Source organism: Equus quagga, chromosome 8, assembly GCF_021613505.1.
Source record: "Equus quagga isolate Etosha38 chromosome 8, UCLA_HA_Equagga_1.0, whole genome shotgun sequence".
Lineage (NCBI taxonomy): Eukaryota > Metazoa > Chordata > Mammalia > Perissodactyla > Equidae > Equus > Equus quagga.
In genome coordinates this window covers 34508645-34528621 of record NC_060274.1, presented here as the reverse complement: position 1 = coordinate 34528621, position 19977 = coordinate 34508645, and the positions used below count along the sequence as shown (strand labels likewise).

The window sequence follows — 19977 nt, the reverse complement described above, 5'->3', positions numbered from 1 at the left end:
CATCTTTCCATTAAGAAAGAGGACCATTGGCGAAAAAGTATATAATGAATTACTGCACTGATTTCATAATGAAAATAAAGCAGAGCTGGTCAGAGTCTATGAGTGCCACTAAAGAAAATAAACAGGGCTTTGGCAATACACAAATCCTATTGCCTTCCCCCCCTGCAATTCTTACACAGGCGGGGTTCAGACAACCCTGCTCCTGCCCACCTCTCGGGTGTCATCTCCCACCTCTGATGGGGACCTCAGTCTCCCCTAGGTTCACTCCACTCCAGCCACACAGCTTCGCTTCCATCCCTGGAGCAGGCCAAGCTCATTTTTGCTTTAGCTCCTCTGCACTGTTATGTCTGCCGGGAAACTTCCAGCAGATCTTCCCACAGCTGACTCATTCTGAACGTCTCACCCAAACTGTCACTTCCTCAAGGAAGTCTTCCATGACCACCACATCTCAATTTCCACCTACATCCCAGTCACGCTCTAGCCTCTTACTCTGTACTATTTTTCTAGCGTTGATCATTATCTAAAATTGTCATTTTTGTTTACATGTTTATTGTATCTCCACCAAAATGTAAGGTCTCTGAGAGCAGGAACCTTATCTAAATTTTTCAGCACTCAATCCTCAACACCTAAAACAAAGTGTAGCAGGGATGAGGCACTCATCAGATAAACTTGTCCAAAGAGCAAATTCAAATGATAATAATTACCATCCTTCACTGAACATAAGGAAGGAAATGTCCCCTGAAGTGGCTTTAATTTCATTTCTTTAATGCAGTTTTATGCAATAATGCAGTCTTAAAAGGCCAATGTTTGAGATAGCAAGATTTAAAGAGAACGGATTTTTCATGACAGTACAAAATATCATATATATGTGCATATATTGCACAGTACACATTTTCCTTCCTGAGCATGAATTATGCCCCATGTTATTAGAATCCATAAATAAAGCAATGGTACCATAAGCTGTTTTGTTTGTGAGACCCTGCTTCTAGAAAGAGCAGGTGTATGGGGAGATGGACTATAGATGGGAATTATCTTCCAGAACCATTCTCAGAATTCTGAGATAAACTGAACTAATTCCAGTATATTTGAGGTTAAACCTGTTACTCTGTTACCTTTCTAAACTTATCCAAATTATTACCGAGTCAAATGATGAATTCAGTGATTTCATCTGTGAAATAGAAGACAAATGACATGGTGAAATCGGCACATTAAGGAAATGGTAAGAGAAGTTCCACTATGTTAACCCATGTTCGAACTAAAAGAGAAAAAGATCACCTTTTAATTCCAAACCATAATTCATCATGCTGAGATTTCAAAACATGGCCCCATGAGTGGGCAAGGCAGCAAACTGAAATCACAACCACAACCCCCCTGGCTTGCGCTTTTTAAATTTTGTTTTGTTTTGAACACAGCTTTTCTTAAGGAATAAGAGGCCAGCAGCCGACCTTGTCTGTATAACCCACGCATCCCGCATCCACCATTCTTGGTCACTCTGGAGGGCCCACGGCGCCAGCACGGGGCTGGACCCCACCGAGGACTCCTCGAGGCGAAGGAATGGAGACCTCACTACCTGCATCCGTCCCCTGAATCCCAGCAAGCCCTGGAGGCGGTGGGGCTGGGCATTCTGCAACTTCACTTCTGTATCCTTTATATAAACAGCCTGCCTAGCCCCTCCTCCTCCCCGGACGACAGTGCAGGGCTGAGCAAACAGAAGCAGACGCCCCCGCTCTGGCCTCCGTTCGCGGCCTCCTCTGAGCCCCGGGGGAAGGCATGACCCCGGGTGACTCAGTTTTCCAATCTGTCAAATAGGGTGGCGAGCGACCCAGCCTACCTGGTCGGGCGGTTCCGGGCCGGCCGCCCCAGGGCCAGCGGCTCCGTGGTCACGCCCGCGGGGCCTCTGGCGGGCGGAGGGGCGGGGCTCGGCGGGGCGGAACCTGGGCCCAGGGACCGAGCCCGGCAGGCGACGCGCAGCCCTCCGCCCGGAGCCAGTCGCCCCCGGACCAACTCGAGTCCCCGGCCCGTGACGTCAGCACGCTGACGTCGACGCACAGAGTCCGCATCTCGCCCGAGGGACCAAAGACCGAGCTGGGGGCCTGAGTGCCCCGTAGCAGAGCCAGCGATTGGTTTTTGGATCTGTCAGTCATCTCCTGCCCAGTAAGCGACGCGCGAAGGCGGGAGAGGGCGGGAGGAAAGTGTGGAAATCTGGATTCCGGGGTTTGAGAGCGTAGAGCCGGTTGCGCTTTTCGGAGTCTTGTTGCCCACCGTTTTGTTAGGCGTCGTTTCCTCCTCGGGCATTTCTACTGCATCCGCTTTTCTCCAGTCTTTTCGTGGAGATTTAGGCTTCAGCTCGTGGAAAATAATCACAGAACTGGATTTCAGGGCCCCCGGGCACCTCGCACTGAGCTCTCCAGGAATGAAAAAGTAGGACATTCCATTTCTCTGTTAAAGCGTGACTTCCACTTTGAAATCTCAAGTTCCCGAAACCTATTTAGGAGACCCTTTCTCTGTGCTCCTCTTGCATAAGTAACGCCTCCATCTTAATAGTCAAATTTCATTTTATTTGTGTGTTTTCCCACGAGATTAGGCATCTTTTAATTATTATTTTAATTCGTTACCTGTAAATTTTAATTAAACTTTTTACCAATAGATGCTACATTTGTATCCTTCAAATATTTAAAGGTATAGAGGGTTATACGGTGAAAATTCTCCTTTTGCTTCCAGTTCCTCAGGCAGTCAGTTCGTCTATTAGGGGCAATCAGTGTTGCTGACTCCTTGGATATTCTTCTAAAGGTGGGCCGACTGCTATTATTAATTTTAAATTACACATAACCATAAATTTAAAGATTACAAATTAGGCTAAAATCCTTTTCAGGCGCTAATTACAAACCCAGTCCCTATTTGATGACTCCTATTTCCTATGTATTTACATATGTGTAGATGTTTTTTTGGCCAGTCGACATTATATCCTTGACATCTTTCCACGTCTATGTATAAAGTACCCCCTTCTTTTAAAATACTGTGTGGTAGTCCTCAGAATATTAGGTAAAATTTATGATTCCCCTACCCTTGGACATGTAATTTGTTTCTTTTGTTTTTTTAAAAGAAGCAGTGCTACCTTCAACGTAAGTATATGTCCCCTTTTGTACTTATATCCAGGTGTTCTCTAGGGTAGAGATACCAACAAGCGAAAGTGCTGCCTACAGGATGCACATTTTGAATCCTAGTAGTAGATTCTCTCCATTTGCTCTTCCAAGTAGCTGTTACAATTTACACTCCTACCCCAACCCTTTCCCTGCGTCCTCGCCAAAATTGGTAAAATGCAGTTTTTAAAATTTTCTGAATTGACGAGTGTGAAAATTTTTAAAAGGATGACATGTACAAAAGAAGTGTGATAATCATGAGTGTATATCTTGATAACAAAGTTAATGAACTCATGTAACTATCTAAACCAGGACTTTAAACGTTTGCCAGCAATATAGAATCTCTCCTCATGCTTGGTCTTAGTAGATGCACTCCTACGCACAAATAGCCACTTTTCTGAATTTTACCACCAGAATTAGTTTTGCCTGTTTTTCAATGCTGATAAGTGGACGCACATACTATGTACTCTTATGTGGCTCTTTTCACTCAGTAATATATTTGTAAGATTGATCCATATTGAAGAATGTAGTAGTAGTTTATTCATTGTCATTTTTGTATATAATCCCAAAATTTCTTTATCTGTTCTAATATTGCTTGGCATGAGGTTGTTTAAAGTTTGGAGTGACTACAGTTGATGCTGCTATGAATATTCTGGTCCCTGTCTATTGATAGATGTAGTTACACATCTGATTTTGGCACAGTGGTACCTTGTGTGTGGGGGATACGTTCCAAGACCCCAGGGGATGGCTGAAACCACAGATAGTACTGAACCCTATATATACTATGTTTTTACCTATACACCGTAACTATGATAAGGTTTAATTTATAAATTAGGCACAGTAAGAGCTTAACAATAATAGCAATGAAATAGAGCAATTGTAACAATATACTGTAATAAAAGCTATGTGACTGTGGTCTCTAAATAGCTTATTCTATATTTTCAGGCTGCAGTTGATCACAGATAACTGAAACTATGGGGAGCAAACTGTAGATAAGGGGGAACTATTGTATATACCTGGGAGTAATATTACTGTGTCACAGGATATGCATGTATTCAGTGTTAGTAGACACTGCCAAATAGTATTTTGATTTACCAATTTACAACCTACTGGCAGTGAATGAAAATTCCAGTTGCTCCACAACTTTGTCAACACCTGATATTCCCAGTTTTGTTTTGTGTTCATCTTTTGTGTTTGTTTTTTGTTTTCAACTTTATTGAGACAAACGGAATATACAAAAAGTTGCATATGTTTAATGTATGCGTTTTAATGAGTTTGGCCATATGCATACACCCATGATACCATCGCCACAAACAAGGTAGTAAACATAACCATCACCATCAAAAGATTTCTTGTGTCCCTTTGCTTTTTTTGGTGCTAAGAGCACATAGCATGAGAGCTGCCTTCCTAACAAGCTTTTAAGTGCACAACGCCCTATTGCTAACCACGTGCACAATGTTGTACAGCAGATCTCTAGAACTTATTCATTTTGTATATAACTGTAACTCTTTAACCATTGAAAAATTCTTCATTTTCCCCTCCCCGTCCCCCTGCTACCACCATTCTATTCTCTGCATCTATTAATTTGGCTATTCTAGATACTTCAAGTAAGTGGAATCATGCAGTATTTGTTTTTCTGTGACTGACTTAATTCCAGGCATAATATTTTCCATGGCAATGTGATATCTCTGGTTCCTCACCCCAACCCTGTTTGAGCCTCAAGCTGGGCTGGCCTTCCGTGTTTGTCCCTCATGTGGTTGAATGGTTGGCGTGAGAGGGCCACAAGCAGGTAAGAGGTGCCACAGCAACTGTGGGTTGCCTTTGCCCCATCTCCGAATGCAGCCTGACCCATTCCTCACCTTAGATGTCCCCAGGCCCAGCACCTGAAATTGCAAACTTCTCTGCCCACTCAGGTTCAGGCTCTGAGGTCCCACAGCTGCCCATGTGGTGTGGAAGAAGTTTTTTCCCTGAATTTTACATTCCAGAAATCCCAAGGAATTGTCTAGACAAGACAGATGCCATTTTGTGAGGGATTTTTGGAAGAAGATTAGCCCTGAGCTAACATCTGCCACCAATCCTCCCCTTTGTGCTGAAGAAGATTGGCCCTGAGCTAACATCCATGCCCATCTGCCTCTACTTTATATGGGGGATGTCTGCCACAGCATGGCTTGATCAGCGCTGCATAGGTCCATGCCCAGGATCCTAAGTGGCAAACCCTGGGCTGCTGAAGCAGGGCATGCAAACTTAACCACTACACCACTGGGTGGCCCTGTAAGAAAACTGATGATTCAATCAAATGAAGCAATGTCAGGTTAAGAAGATGTCTCTGGTTGTGCAACTGAGCTATCACATGCCTTTTAAGCAATTAGAACTAGATCATGCAATCATTTGTCACCCAATTAAATTTGAAAGGCCAGAAGTGCATAGATTAGCACTTTAGCTTTTGCTTTAGTGAAAGCAATTATTACTTCTATAAAAGGACAATTAAAATGAAAAATGAATTTTGATGAAAATGTAGTGGTATAGATAATATTCACTTTTACTTTTTTTTTTTTAAAGTTTGGCCCTGAGCTAACATCTCTTGCCAATCTTTTTTTCCTTCTTCTCCACAAAGCCCCCAGTACATAGTTGTATATGTTCTAGTTGTACGTCCTTCTGGTTGTGCTGTGTGGGACACCGCTTCAGCATGGCTTGATGAGTGGTGCTAGATCCTTGCCCAAGATCTGAACCAGTGAAACCCTGGGCCAGTGAAGTGGAGCACACGAACTTAACCACTTAGCCACGGGGCCACCCACTTTTACTTTTTAAATGCTTAAAAAAATTCATAATGTTTTCCAGGTCCATCCGTGGTGTCACAAATGGTGGGATTTCCTTCTCTTTTAAGGCCAAATAACTTTCTATTGTATGCATATACCACACTTTATCCATTTGTCTGTAGTTGGAAATGTGGGTTGTTGCCAAATCTTGACTATTGTGAATCATGCTGTAATAAGTGTGGCAGTGCAGATATGTCTTTGAGATCCTGATTTCAATTCTTTTGGACATTTACCCAGGAGTGAAATTTCTGGATCATATTGTAGAAGAAATAGAAAATATGAACAGACCCGTAACAAGTAAGGAAATCAAATCAGTAATCAAAAACCTCCCAACAAAGAAAAGTCGAGGACCAGATGACTTCACTGGTAAATTTACCAGTGAAGAATTAACACCAGTCCTTCTCAAAGGCTTCCAAAAAGTTGAACAGGAGGCAACACTTCCAAACTCATTGTACAAGGCCTGCATTATGCTGATACCAAAACTAGAAAAAGACTCTACAAGAAAAGAAAATTCCACGTTGATATCTTTGATGAACGTAAATGCAAAAGTATGTGAAAAACTTCTAGATGCAGAAATCTGTAACAAAAATTCTAGCAAACAGAATTCAACAGCACGTTATAAGGATCATACACCATGATCAAATGGAATTTATTCCTGGGATGCCAAGATGGTTTGACATACACAAATCAATAAATATGATATAGCACATTAACAGGATGAAGGAGAAAAATTGTATGATCATCTTAGTAGATGCAGAAATTCATTTGATAAAATTGAACATCTGTTATGATAAAAACTCTCAGCAAATTAGAAACAAAAAGAATGTACCTCAACATGACAACTGCTATATATGACAAGCCCACAGCTAACATCATACTAATGGTGAAAAACTGAAAACTTTTCCCACAGCTAACATCATACTAATGGTGAAAAACTGAAAACTTTTCCTCTAATATCAGGAACCAGGTAAGGGTGCCCACTCTCAGTCCTAGCTAGAGCAATTAGGCAAGAAAAAGAAGTAAATGGCATCCAAATTGGAAAGGGAGAAGTAAAGATGTCTCCATTTGCAGATGACGTGGTCTTATATATAGAAAACCCTGAAGATTACACACCCACGCACGCACGCACACACCTGTTAGAACTAATAAATGAATCCAAGTATGTTGCATTATACAAAATCAACATACAAAAATAAGTTGAATTTCCAATGAACCACCGAAAAGGGAAATTAGGAAAACAATCTTATTTACAATAGCATCAAAAACAATAAAGTATTTAGAAATAAATCCAACCAAGGAGGTGAAAGATTTGTACACTAAAAACTACAATATTCTGATGAAAGAAATTAAAGAAAACACAAATGGAAAGACATCTTGCATTAATGGATTGGAAGACAATACTATTAAAATGCCCATACTACCCAAAGCAATCTACATATTCAATGCTATTCCTGTCAAAATTCCAATGGCATTTTTTACAGAAATAAAAAAAAACCCCTAAAATTCATATGGAAGAACAAAAGACCTAGAATAGTGAAAGCAACCTTAGGAAGGAAGAACAAAGCTGGGGACATCACACTTCGTGATTTTAAAGTCACTGTAGTCAAAACACTATGATGGTGTCCTAGAGAAAGACATATAGACCAATGGAACAAAATGAAGAACCCAGAAATAAACCCACACGTATACAGGCATCTGATCTTCAGCAAGGGTGCTAAACATACACAATGGGAAAATAATAGTCTCTTCAAAAATAGTGTTGGGAAACTGGATATTGACATGTAAAAGGATGAAAATGGACATGTATCTTAACAACGTACACAAAAATCAACTCAAAATGGATTAACGACTTAAACATAAGGCCTGAAACTGTCAAACTCCTATAGGAAAATGGGGAAAGCTTCGTGACATTAGTCTTTGCAAAGATTTCATGGATATGTGGATATGACACCAAAAGCACGGGAAACAAATGTAGACATAGACAAGAGGGACTACGTAAAACTAAGAAGTTTCTTCACAGTAAAGGAAAAAATCAGCAGAGTGAAAAGTTAACCTGAAAATGGAAGAAAATATTTGCAAACCACATATTTGATAAGGTGTTAATTTCCAAAAAAAGGGAAGCAATTCCTACAGCTCTTTAGCAAGAAAAATAATAACAACCCCATTAAAAACTGGGCAAAAGACTTGAATAGACATTTCTCCAAAGAAGACATACAATTGTCAAAAGATATATGAAAAGGTGCTTAACATTACTAATCATCAGAGAGATGCAAATCAAAAACACCATGAGATATCACCTCACACCATTAGGATGGATATTAACAAAAGATAACAAATGTTGGCAAGGATGTAGAGAAATGTTGAATCATTGTACACTGTTGGGGGGAATGTAAAATGGTGCAGCCACTATGGAAAACAGCATGGAGGTTTTTTTATAATGTTATACATTCTGATGCATATGAAGGGCTATCACATTGGCTCTAATATGCACTCCCTGGATGACAAAAAGAGCTTAACACCTTTTCATATGTGCGTGTGTCATTTGAATATTCTTTTTTGTGAAATGCCTGTTCAAGTCTTTTGCCCATTTTTAAATTATCTGTCTTTTTCTTATTTATTTTGTAGGGGAGAAGAAATCCTCTACCCTCTCTAGGTCCTTCTGGCTGGGCTACGAATTAAACTGACATGAGACTGAGTAGTAGGAGAAAATCAAACAGAGCTTTGTAACATGCATATATGGAGGAAACCCAGGAAACTGGGCAACTTGCCAAAATGGCAGAGCTGCCAGCTTAAATGTCATCTTCAGCTAAAGACAAAGGAGGATTTGGGTGGAAGGCAATTTACATGGAGATGGAAATGTCAATGGGCCAACTACAGACAGTGTGACCTGAGAGACACGTTTTACATTATATTACAGTTATCCTCTGGTATTAGCCCCTTCCTGGAACAGACCTGTCTATTGTAAATTCTTTTAGACAGTTGAGGGGGAGGTCAAAGTTTCTTTCAGAGTCTTTTGTGCTTAAAAATTATCAAGCCGAAGAGACACATTTTGGGGTGGCCGCTTCTGATTCCTGACAATTTCTAGGTTTTTCTATAGTGTAGATCTGATTTTTATGTCAGATATATGTGTTGTGTATATTTTTCTTACTCTGTCTTTTTCATTATAAAATGAATCTTTGACTTATTAGAATCTACTATAAATTAATACTTTTTCTAGTTTCTGGACAAAGCAAAGACTTTAGAACACTTTAATTTCATTTACCTAACTCCTGATTTTTGTGCAACTGTTGTGTATTTTTTTTCCTGGGGAAGATTAGCCCAGAGCTAACATGTGCTGCCAACCCCCTCTTTTTGCTGAGGAAGCCTGGCCCCAAGCTAACATCCATGCCCATCTTCCTCTACTTTATATGGGGGACGCCTACCACAGCATGGCTTGACAAGCAGTGCATAGGTCCACATCCAGGATCCAAACTGGTGAACCCCAGGCCGCTGAAGTGGAATGTATGAACTTAACCACTACACCATCAGGTCATGCCCTGTTGTGTATTTTGATTCTATTTAATTATTTTAAAACCCGACAAAATATTATTTCATTTTATATAGACAATATTCATTTAGATTTGTCCATATATTTGTATTTTACTTTGCTTTTCGCTACTTTTTGCATTCCTGGGATTACATTTTAAATTATTTCATTCTTTATTAAGTTTTATAGCATGTCTGCCAGTGACAAAAAGCTCCACTAGGCTATCCAAGATGAGATATCTAAACTCTCACCTAGCTGCTTTGGGTACTCTCGGATGCAACTGTTGCCTTTTCAAACTTAATCCAGCATTGTGGTTATTAATAGCAGGAAGTTGCTCTGATAGTAGATACTCAATTATAGATCAAAATGTATTGAGCATGTTCACAAGTGTGAATAATATTCTTTTAGTGTTAGCCTGAACTAGTGCTGTGCGCCACAAGAAGAATGTTTGAAATGACGTTAGTGAAAATGTGGACTAGGCAGCTCCAATGACCTGTTCCTCCACAGACGCATTGAAAAATTAAGCAGCAATTGTCAGAATCAAATTTGTCAGAAGTCTGGAAAATAGACAGATGTTTACAACAACCAAGCAAGTGCTGAATCAAGGAAAAGGCAACTTTATAATGGTAGAAGAGTTTGAGGGTATTTTTACTTGCCCTTGACCAGCCCCCTCCCAGGCTCTGCAGTGATCTTGAAGATGACAGCCTGTGTTCCCAGAATGGGACCCTTCCGTGCGTTGGGGAGGAATGGAGTGGAAATAAAAGGTATGCAAATTGGAATGGAAGAAGTAAAACTGTATGTATTCACAGACAGTATGACTATATAGAAAATCTCAAAGAGTCTGAAAAAAAAACCCATCCTACTGGAGCTAATAAATGAATTTAGCAAAGTTGCAGGTACAAGATCAATGCAAAAAATCAGATGTGTTTCTATACACCAGCAATGAACAATATGAAAATGGAATTTAAAAAACAATTTCATTTACATTAGTATCAAAAAATAAATAAAGAACTTAGGAATAAATTTAACCAATGAGGTGAAAGACTTGGATACTAAAAACTATAAGACATTGCAGAAAGAAATTTAAGAAGACCTAAATAAATGGACTGACATCCCATGTTCATTGATTGAAAAATTAATGTTGTTAAGATGGCAATAATTCTCAAAGCGAGCTAAAGATTCAGTGCAATCTCTACCAATATTTCAGTAGCCTTTTTCCAGAAAAGGAAAAGCTGATCCTTAAATTCATGTAGAATTGCAAGGGGTCCTTAATAGCCAAATCAATCTTGAACATGAAGAACAAATTTGGAGAATTCATGCTTCCTGATTTTAATACTTAAAACAAAGCTACAGTAATCAAGACAGTGTGATATTGAAATAAAAAGACATATAGATCAATGGAATAGAATTGAGAGTCCAGAAATAAATTTAAATATCTATGGCCAGTTGATTTTCAAGAAAGATGCCAAGACGATTCAATGGGGTAAAGAATAGTCTCTTCAACAAATGGTGCTGGGACAAATGAACATGTAAAAGAATGAAACGAGACCCCTACCTCACTCTATATACAAAAGTTATCTCAAAAGGAGCCAATAGCCTAAATATAAGAGGTAAAACCTTAAAACCCTTCAAAGAAAACATAGGGGTAAATCATCATGTTCTTGGATTTGGCAGTAGATTCTGAGATATGACAACAAAAGCACAAACAACAACAAAAACAGATAAATTGAACTTCATCAAAACTAATAACTTTTACGCATCAAAGAACAGTATCAAGAAAGTGAAAAAACAACTTACAGAATGGGATCAAATATTTGCAAATAATATACTTAATAATAGTCTAGTATCCACATTACATAAAGAACTCCCACGACTCTGTGACAAAAGATAACCAAATTAAAAGTGTGCAAAAGACTTGAATAGACATTAATTCAAAGAAGATTTACAAATGGCCAATAAAACATGAAAAAATGTTCAACATTATTAGTTAATAAGGAAATGAAAATCAAAACCACAGTGAAGTACCACTTCACACCCACTAGAATGGCAAACAAAACAAAACAAACCACCCCCCCCAGAAAAATGGAAAATAAAAAGTGTTGGTGAGTATGTGGAGAAATTGGAACTCTTGTGCTTTGTTGCGGGGAATGTAAAATGTGACAATTGCTTTAGAAAACAGTTTGGCAATTCCTCAAAAAGATATGCATAGTATGACCTAATATTTCCACTCCTAGGTGTATATACAAAATAATTTAAAACACATAGTCAAACAAATAAGTGTACATATATGTTCATAGCAGCACTATTCATAATAGCTAAAAGGTGGAAACAGCCCAAATGTTCATCAATGTATGAATGGATAAACAAAATGTGGTATATACATACAATAGAATATTATTCAGCCATAAAAAGGCATAAAGTACTGAAACATGCTACATTGTCGACGAACATTTAAGACATTATGCTAAGTAAAAGAAGTCAGACACAAAGCTCACCTACGTATGATACCATTTATGTGAAATATCTAGAATAGGTAAATCCATAGAAATAGATTGCACATTGATGCCTATCAGTGAGAAAGGGAGGAGAATGGGAGCAAGTGATTAATGGTTAAAAGGTTTTCCTTTGGGGTGGTGAAAATGTTTTAGAACTTTACAGAGATGGTGTTTGCACAACATTTGGAAAGCACTAAATAAATGCCACTGAATTGTTCACTTTAAAATGTTAATTTTATGTTACGTGAATTTTACTTCAATTTAAAAATAATAATTCAATAACCCACCTACCCCCAAAACCAACATGTTCAAATGAGTTTTCTTCTCTTGCACAAATTTCCATGGATCTTAGATAGTTGGAGACCAAAGCCACTGTAGATATGAAAGAATTATCTAAATTACATGAAACATTTGCAGTGTTCTACTTACACAATGTAAAAGTAAAGACAGAAATTAATACAGAAAATTCTACCACTATATGCCAGACTCATCTGCCACTCGTCCTCCTACTTTTCATTTGGACTAGCTGTACCATTTTTCTGCCCCAGATTAGGTGCTTAAAAATATTTCTTGAATGATGACACAATGAATAATCATTTTACATTGCTCATGCAAATACAATGCTCCCATCCAATCTATCCTCTATACTTCCACTAGTTAGTCTATATGAGATATGATGAAAGCCTGAAGTCTTTCAATAGGTATGTTTATAATGGAAATCAGTAATATACATATAGAGTGGGTTGGAAAGGAAGCGATGAATATGTAAGCTATTAAAGATGTAGAGCTGACAAGACTTGACTATTGACTTTATTTGGGAAAATAAAGGAGTACAGAAAGGGTGATTGGTTGGAGAATTTTGCCATTAACAAATCAGGAATTCGGGGGGAAAGCTGGTTTGGACAGGGGCTGAGTTATAAACTCACTTTTGAACATTTTGTGTTTGTAGTTGATGTGGCTTATTTGGAACTATGTCTAGTAGGCATCTAGATGATAAACCTAGAGAGCTCAGGAGAGACACTTCAGGATGATATCGTGCAGGGAGAGTGTACAGATTTTGAAGGGAAGAATCCTGGGGAATATCACCATCTAAGGGGTAGGTGGAAGCAGAAGAGACCAAAAGGAAACTTAGACACAGTGCAATCAGAGATCAGAGGAGAAACACAAGAAGTCATGAGTGATTAGAGAAAATAGTGTTTTGAAAATGAAGTGATAAAGATTTTAAGTCAAAGTGAGCAAAACCTAAGACAACATGGAATAGAAATCCTAATAGAGTGAGGTAAATATGGGAATATTTATTTAATGAGATTAACTGCACCTTGGATCTTTAAGGATATAAGTGATATAAAGCAGTAAGAAAGTAAGTGGAAGATGGAGAATGACAAGTATTATAGGAAAAGAAATGAAGGCAGCAATGTGTGAGTAGCCTTGACTGAATGGCACATGAAATTATAGGTCCCTGAATTATCTAAACCAATACATCACTTTAGGTTCTGAGAGGGGTTGTGGTTGGTTATATCAGGAAAAGAGTGATTAACACATTTTGTTCTAACGTTTTTCTTATATTCCCTGTATTATTTATTAGTTTGCAACTAAAGCAGTCTTAGGAGTTTATATAAAAGAGCAACACTTTTAGTAACATTAATTAGACAAATCACTAGTGCACATTACAATTTAGTTCCCATAAGATGATACTGCTGTATAAGTAAAAAAGTTAAAAACCTGGAATGGGTGGTTTCAGTTTAAAAAAAGAAAAACACACGAATCCTGGAGAATGCAATAGTGGATAGCTGTTGGAAAGGGCCATATCTGTGCCGTCCAAAGAAACATGGGTTCTGAGGCAAGTTGGGACATTTGGGTCTGTTCCAAGATAGACTTTGAATGTTGATTCACTCTTAAATAGACTGTAAATTCCTATAGAATTTATTGAAAAGGCAATTTCAGCTGCAGCAATTTAACTATTAGAAGTCAAAAAGACAAAGAAAAGGGGCCAGCCTAGTGGCTCAGCCGTTAAGTTCGCAAGTCCGGCTTCGGTGGCCCAGGTTTCGATTCAGATCCCGGGTATAGACATGGCACCGCTTGGCAAGTCGTGCTGTGGTAGGCGTCCCACATATAAACTAGAGGAAGATGGGCACAGATGTTAGCTCAGGGCCAGTCTTCCTTGGCAAAAGAGAGGAGGATTGGCAGCAGATGTTAGCTCAGGGCTAATCTTCCTCAAAAAAAAAAAAAAAAGACTAAGAAAAACATGATTTATGAGCCCAGAGCTAAGGTTAGAACTTCATAGAACTTTGCCAACTCAAATCATCAGTGAATTTGGTCATCCTCATCCTGTCCTCTACTAATTTGAAGGATTTGGTTGCATCTTGGTGAAGCCATTTAGCTCACCACAGTCTCTCATGTAACACAGGACCACAACCCCAATGAGCATCCTCTTCTACTCCCGAGTGAGTCAAGACAGCCAGGAAAGAGGCTCTCTTCCACCACTGTGACTCATGGCGCATGAGACTGAGCTGGTGCTCTGGGGTAGGGAGGCACTGCACGCTCCTCTTACATGTGGACCCGATGTTAGCCAAGGCTGGTCAAACCACCAAATCCACATGTCAAGTTAGGCTTCCATCTTGCAAAGTTGCTACAAAGTCATACAGAGGTCATTGATCTGTGCTTCCCAGCTATGTTTATACAGTTTTCACACAGTGCTTATGTTGGCAGAAAGCAGCTCTGTAAGATGCTAGTGGTAACGTGTGAGGAAAGGCCAAAATAATGGCAGAATATCCAGGAAAGCAGTGTTTATCATTTATCATTAATTATTTTCAAAGAATGTTTCCCACATTGCTTCTTTTTGTAAGCATCTGTAAGCTGATGTCCTTTCTTTGTTAAAAAAGGAATTCAAGTAAAAGAATTGTTGGTAATTCTTAACTTTGGAAGCACCATGTTGAGGTAAAATTTCTCCATAAAATTATGCTGTCTATAAAGGTGCTTTAAAAAATGGAAAAGATTACAGGCAGACAGCACTATAACGCTGATATTCCCTCATGGTGAACTCATCCACCGTCAGCAGGAACTAATAGAGTGAACGAGGTTTTTTTTCTTTTTTCTGTTTAAAAATTTATAGGGAAAAGGAGATTCAACCTATCTCACTCTCACTTACTCCCTTCTTCACCCCCTCCCTCCCTCTCTCCCTCTTTTCCTTCCTTCTTTTTTCCTTTTTTTGCTACAGAAAAAAAGAAAAATCTAGAAAACACAGTCGTCACGCCTGGCCTTATTATCAATGCCTGGGGACAAACAATTTCAAAGAAAGTTTGTCTTTTCCAAGAGGTTCACTAATATCTGGTTATAACAAAGTGGACAGTACTTAGGCAGACCCATTACTTATATGAAATATACCTGCATAATATGTTAATTCCAAATTCTGACTTTAAAAATCTCACATGGCTTATATAAGTGATATATCAATGTATACTTCTTGCAAATAATTAAAATAGTATAGATGTATAGTGAGTGAAGAATAAAAATCTCCTTTCAAATGCCCCCCTTTTTTATTAACTTTTTATTAAGATTATGATAGTTTACAACCTTGTGAAATTTCGGTTGTACATTATTGTTAGTCATGTTGTAGGTGCACCGCTTCACCCTTTGTGCCCTCCCCTCACCCCCCTCTTTCCCCAGGTAACCACCAATCACTTCTCTTTGTCTATATGTTTAACTTCCACCTATGAGTGGAGTCATACAGTTTGTCTTTCTCTATCTGGTTTATTTCACTTAGCATAATACACTCAAGGTCCATCCATGTTGTTGTGAATGGGACGATTTTATCCTTTTTTATGGCTGAGTGGTATTCTATTGTGTATATATACCATATCTTCTTTATCCAATCATCAGTTGATGGGCACTTAGGTTGCTTCCACGTCTTGGCTATTGTAAGTAATGCTGCGATGAACATAGGGGTGCAAGGGACTCTTGGGATTTCTGATATCAGGTTCTTAGGATAGATACCCAGTAGTGGGATGGCTGGGTCATATGGTATTTCTATTTTTAACTTTTTGAGAAATCTCCATACTGTTTTCCATAGTGGCTGCACCAGTTTGCATTCCCACCAACAGTGTATGAGTTCCTTTTTCTCCACAACTTCTCCAACATTTGTCGCTTTTTGTTTTGGTTATTTTTTGCTATTCTAACAGGTGTAAGGTGATATCTTAGTGTAGTTTTGATTTACATTTCCCTGATGATTAGTGATGATGAGCATCTTTTCATGTGTCTATTGTCAAATGCCCCCATTTTTAATACAACCCTGAAGATAACTACTGTTAAACATTTAGTGTATAGCCTTTCCAACTTTTTCTCTATGTTAACATTATATATATTAGCATTTGAAACCAGTACACTGGACAGGTAACACACATTGAATATAATTAGAACACATCCTTATTTTTGTTTCCCATTGTCCCTTTAAACAAGCTCAGTGGCAAATTTCTTTTTCTGCCAATGGATTAAAACTAGGCATGCACCTTGACTCTTGGGCTCATTCCCAGTTACCTCTAAGTTCTAAACTGTAATCCTGTATTGGAAACTAGAATGCTAAGTGCCATTTCTTGATCAGCACTTTGATCTCCTCTCAAAGGCAGGCCATCCCTTCTTCCCCTGGTTGGGGCTCAGTACAATTGGACAACCTGCTGCTAGAGAAAAGGGTGCCCCTTTCTCCCCTCTTTATAACGCCTCTCTAGCAATGATATTTGACCCCACTGTAGTTGCATCTAGTAGTTGCATCTAGAGGGATAGGAAATGGGAAAGAAAGAGAGATGGGGATGGGAAGCAGGTAGGAAGGTGTTAACTTTAATGTAATTTTGTAAGATGGCTCCATGGTCTTTTGGCCTGGGTGTTTTCTGTTACTTTAATTGTGGTAAAAAACACACAACATAATATTTACCATCTTAACCATTGTTAAATGTACCATTCAGTAGTGCTAACTACATTCGCTTTGTTGTGCAACTGGCCTCTAGAACTTTTTCGTCTTGCAGAACTTAAACCCAATCCACATGGAGCAACAGCTCCCCATATCCCCCTTCCTCTAACCCCTGGCGACCACCATTCTATCTTCATTTGAATGAGTTTGATTACTTTAGATACCTCACGTAAGTGGAATCATACAGTGTTTGTCTTTTGGTGACTGACATATTTGACTTAGCAAAATGTCCTTAAGGTTCATCCATGTTGTAGTATATGGCAGAGTTTCCTTCCTTTTTAAGGCTGAATAATTCTCCATTGTATGGATATACTACATTTTTTTAATCCAATTCATCCTTTGATGGACATTTGGGTTGCTTCCATCTTTTGGCTTTTGTGAATAAATGCTACCATGAACGTGGGTGTGCAAAATGTCTTCAATCCTGCTTCCAGTTCTTTTGGGTAAATACCCAGAAATGGAATTGCTGGATCATGTGATAATTCTATTTTTAATTTTTTGAGAAAGCTCCATACTCTTTTTCCATAGGGTTACGCCATTTTACCTTCCCACTAACAGTGCAAAGAGTTCCAATTTCTCCACATCTTCATCAACACTTGCTATTTTCTGGGTTTTGTGTCTGTGTGTGTGTGATACCTCATTGCATTTCTCTTAATGATTAGTGATGTAGAACATGTTTTCACGTGCTTCTTGGCCATGTGTAGATCTTCTTTGGAGCAATGTCTATTCAAGTCTTTTTCACATTTTAAAATCAAGGTTTTTGTTGCTGTCGTTTTTAAGTTATTGGAGTTCTTTGTATATTGTGGATATTAATTTCATATCATATATATAGTTTACAAATATTTTCTCCTATTTTGTAAGTTGCCTTTTCATTCTGTTGATTGTTTCCTTTGATGCACAGAAGTTTTAAAGTTTGGTGTAGTCCCATTTGTCTATTTTTGCTTTTATTGCCTGTGCATTTGGTGTCGTACCCATGAAATCGTTTCCAGATTTATTGTTAGGAAGCTATTCCTCTATGTTTGCTTTTACAGTTTTACAGATTTATGTCTTATGCGTAGACCTCTCATCCATTTTGAGTTAATTTTTATATATGGTATAAAGTAAAGATCCAACTTCATTCTTTGACATGTGGATACCCACTTTCCCCAGCACCATTTGTTGAAATCTGTCCTTTTCTCACTGTGTGGTTTTGGCAACCTTATCCAATGTCATTTAACCATATGCATGAGGATTCCTGTCTAGCCTCTCTATTCTGTTCCGTTGGTCTGTATGTCTGTCTTACACAGTACCACACTGTTTTGATTACTATAGCTTTGTAATGTGGTTTGAAATCCAGAAATGTGAGGCCTACAACTTTTTTCTTCTTTTTCAAGTTTTATTTGGGGTCCCTTGAGATTCCATGTGAATTTTAAGGTATTGTTTTCCATTTCAGCAAAAATGTCTTTGGGATTTTCATAGGAATTGCATCGAATCCCTAGATTGCTTTGGGTTGTGTGGACATTTTAACAATATGAAGTGTTCCAATCCATGAATATGTGATAGCTTTCCATTTATCTATGTCTTCTTTAATTTCTTTTAGCAATGTTTTCCAGTTTTCAGTGTACAAGTCTTTTTCTATCTTGGTTAAGTTTATTCCTAAGTATTTTGGGTTTTTTCGAATATTATTGTAAATGGGATTGTTTTCTTAATTTCCTTTTTTGGATTGTTTATTGTTAGTGTATAGAAATACAACTGATTTGGGGTTTTCTTTTTTTTTTGTATCCTGCGACTTTACTGAATCAGTTTTTTAGTTCCGATAGGTTTTTTTGTGGAAACTTTAGTTTTCTATGTATAATATCATGTCATCTGTAAACAGAGATACTCTTACTTCTTCCTTTGCAAGTTGGATGCCTTTTTTTTTCCTGATCAATTTCTCTGGCTAGGACTTCCAGTACTATGTTGAATAGAAATGATGACAGTGGGCATCCTTCCCTTTTTCCCGATCTTAGAGGAAAAGCTTTCAGTTTTTACCCATTGAGTATAATGTTAGTTGTGGGCTTTTCATATATAGCCTTAATTATGTTGAGGTGATTTCATTCTATTCCTAGTTTCTTGAGTATTTTTAATCATGAAAGGGTGTTGAATTTTGTAAAATGCTTTTTCTGCAACAATTGAGATGATCCTGTGGTTTTTGTCCCTCTGTCTGTTAATGGGGTGTATTAAGTTGATTGTTTTTTGTGTGTTGAACCATCCTTGCACTCCAGGAATAAATCTCACTTGGTCGTGGTGCAATGCTTTTAATGTACTGTTGTATTCAGTTTGCTAGTATTTTGTTGAAGATTTTTTAATCAATATTAAATAGGGATATTTGTTTGTAGGTTTTTTTTCTTGTAGTATCTTTATCTGGCTTTGGTATCAGGGTAATGCTGACCTCATAAACTGAGTTTGGAAGTGTTCATTCTTCAATTTTTTGGAACAGTTTTAAGGACTATTGGTGTTTTCTTCTTTAGACGTTGGTAGAATTCTCTAGAGAAGCCCTCTGGTCCTGGGCTTTTCTTTGTTGGGAGGTTTTTGATTACTGATTCAAACTTCTTATCGATTATAGGTATGTTCAGATTTTTTATTTCTTCATGATTCAGTCTGGTTAAGTTCTATATTTCTAGTAATTTATTCATCTCTTTTAGATTATCCAGCTTGTTAGTGAGTCATTGTTCATAGTAGTCTCTTATAATCCTTTTTATTTCTGTGGCATCAATTGTAATATCTCCCTTTCATTTTTTTCTTTTATTTATGTGGGTCTTTTCTCTTTTTTTCTTAGTCTAGCTAAGGATTTGTCAATCTTGTTGATTTTTCAAAAAATCAACTCTACATTTTGTTAATTTTTTCTATTGCTTTTCTATTCTCTATTTCACCTTTTTCTGCTCTAATCTGTATTATTTCCTTCTTTCTGCTAACTTTGGATTTAGTTTGTGCTTCTTTTCTAGTTCCTTAATGTGGAAATTTAGGTTGTTGATTTGATATCTTTCTTCTCTTTTAATGAGTTTGCTGCCATAAAATTCCC

The 19977-nt window shown here is 38.1% G+C and overlaps 1 protein-coding gene and 1 long non-coding RNA gene across 10 annotated transcripts in view; one reads left to right on the top strand and one right to left on the bottom strand.

Annotated features, from left to right (window-relative positions):
* STARD3NL (STARD3 N-terminal like) overlaps positions 1-2022 on the bottom strand; it is a 50931-nt gene extending 48909 nt beyond the window's left edge. For both annotated transcript variants that reach the window (XM_046669224.1, XM_046669225.1), the window contains exon 1: positions 1832-2022. The gene's annotated coding sequence lies outside the window, so the exon portion shown is untranslated. The remainder of the gene's footprint in view (positions 1-1831) is intronic.
* Positions 2023-2232: 210 nt separating this feature from the next.
* Positions 2233-19977, top strand: part of LOC124243573 (uncharacterized) — a 164233-nt gene continuing 146488 nt past the window's right edge. For 7 of the 8 annotated variants that reach the window (XR_006889709.1, XR_006889708.1, XR_006889714.1 and 4 more), the window contains exon 1: positions 2233-2421. This is a non-coding gene — a long non-coding RNA (uncharacterized LOC124243573). Of the gene's footprint in view, positions 2422-2721; positions 2791-19977 lie in introns of all 8 variants that reach the window. The other variant, XR_006889710.1, reaches the window with a different exon arrangement.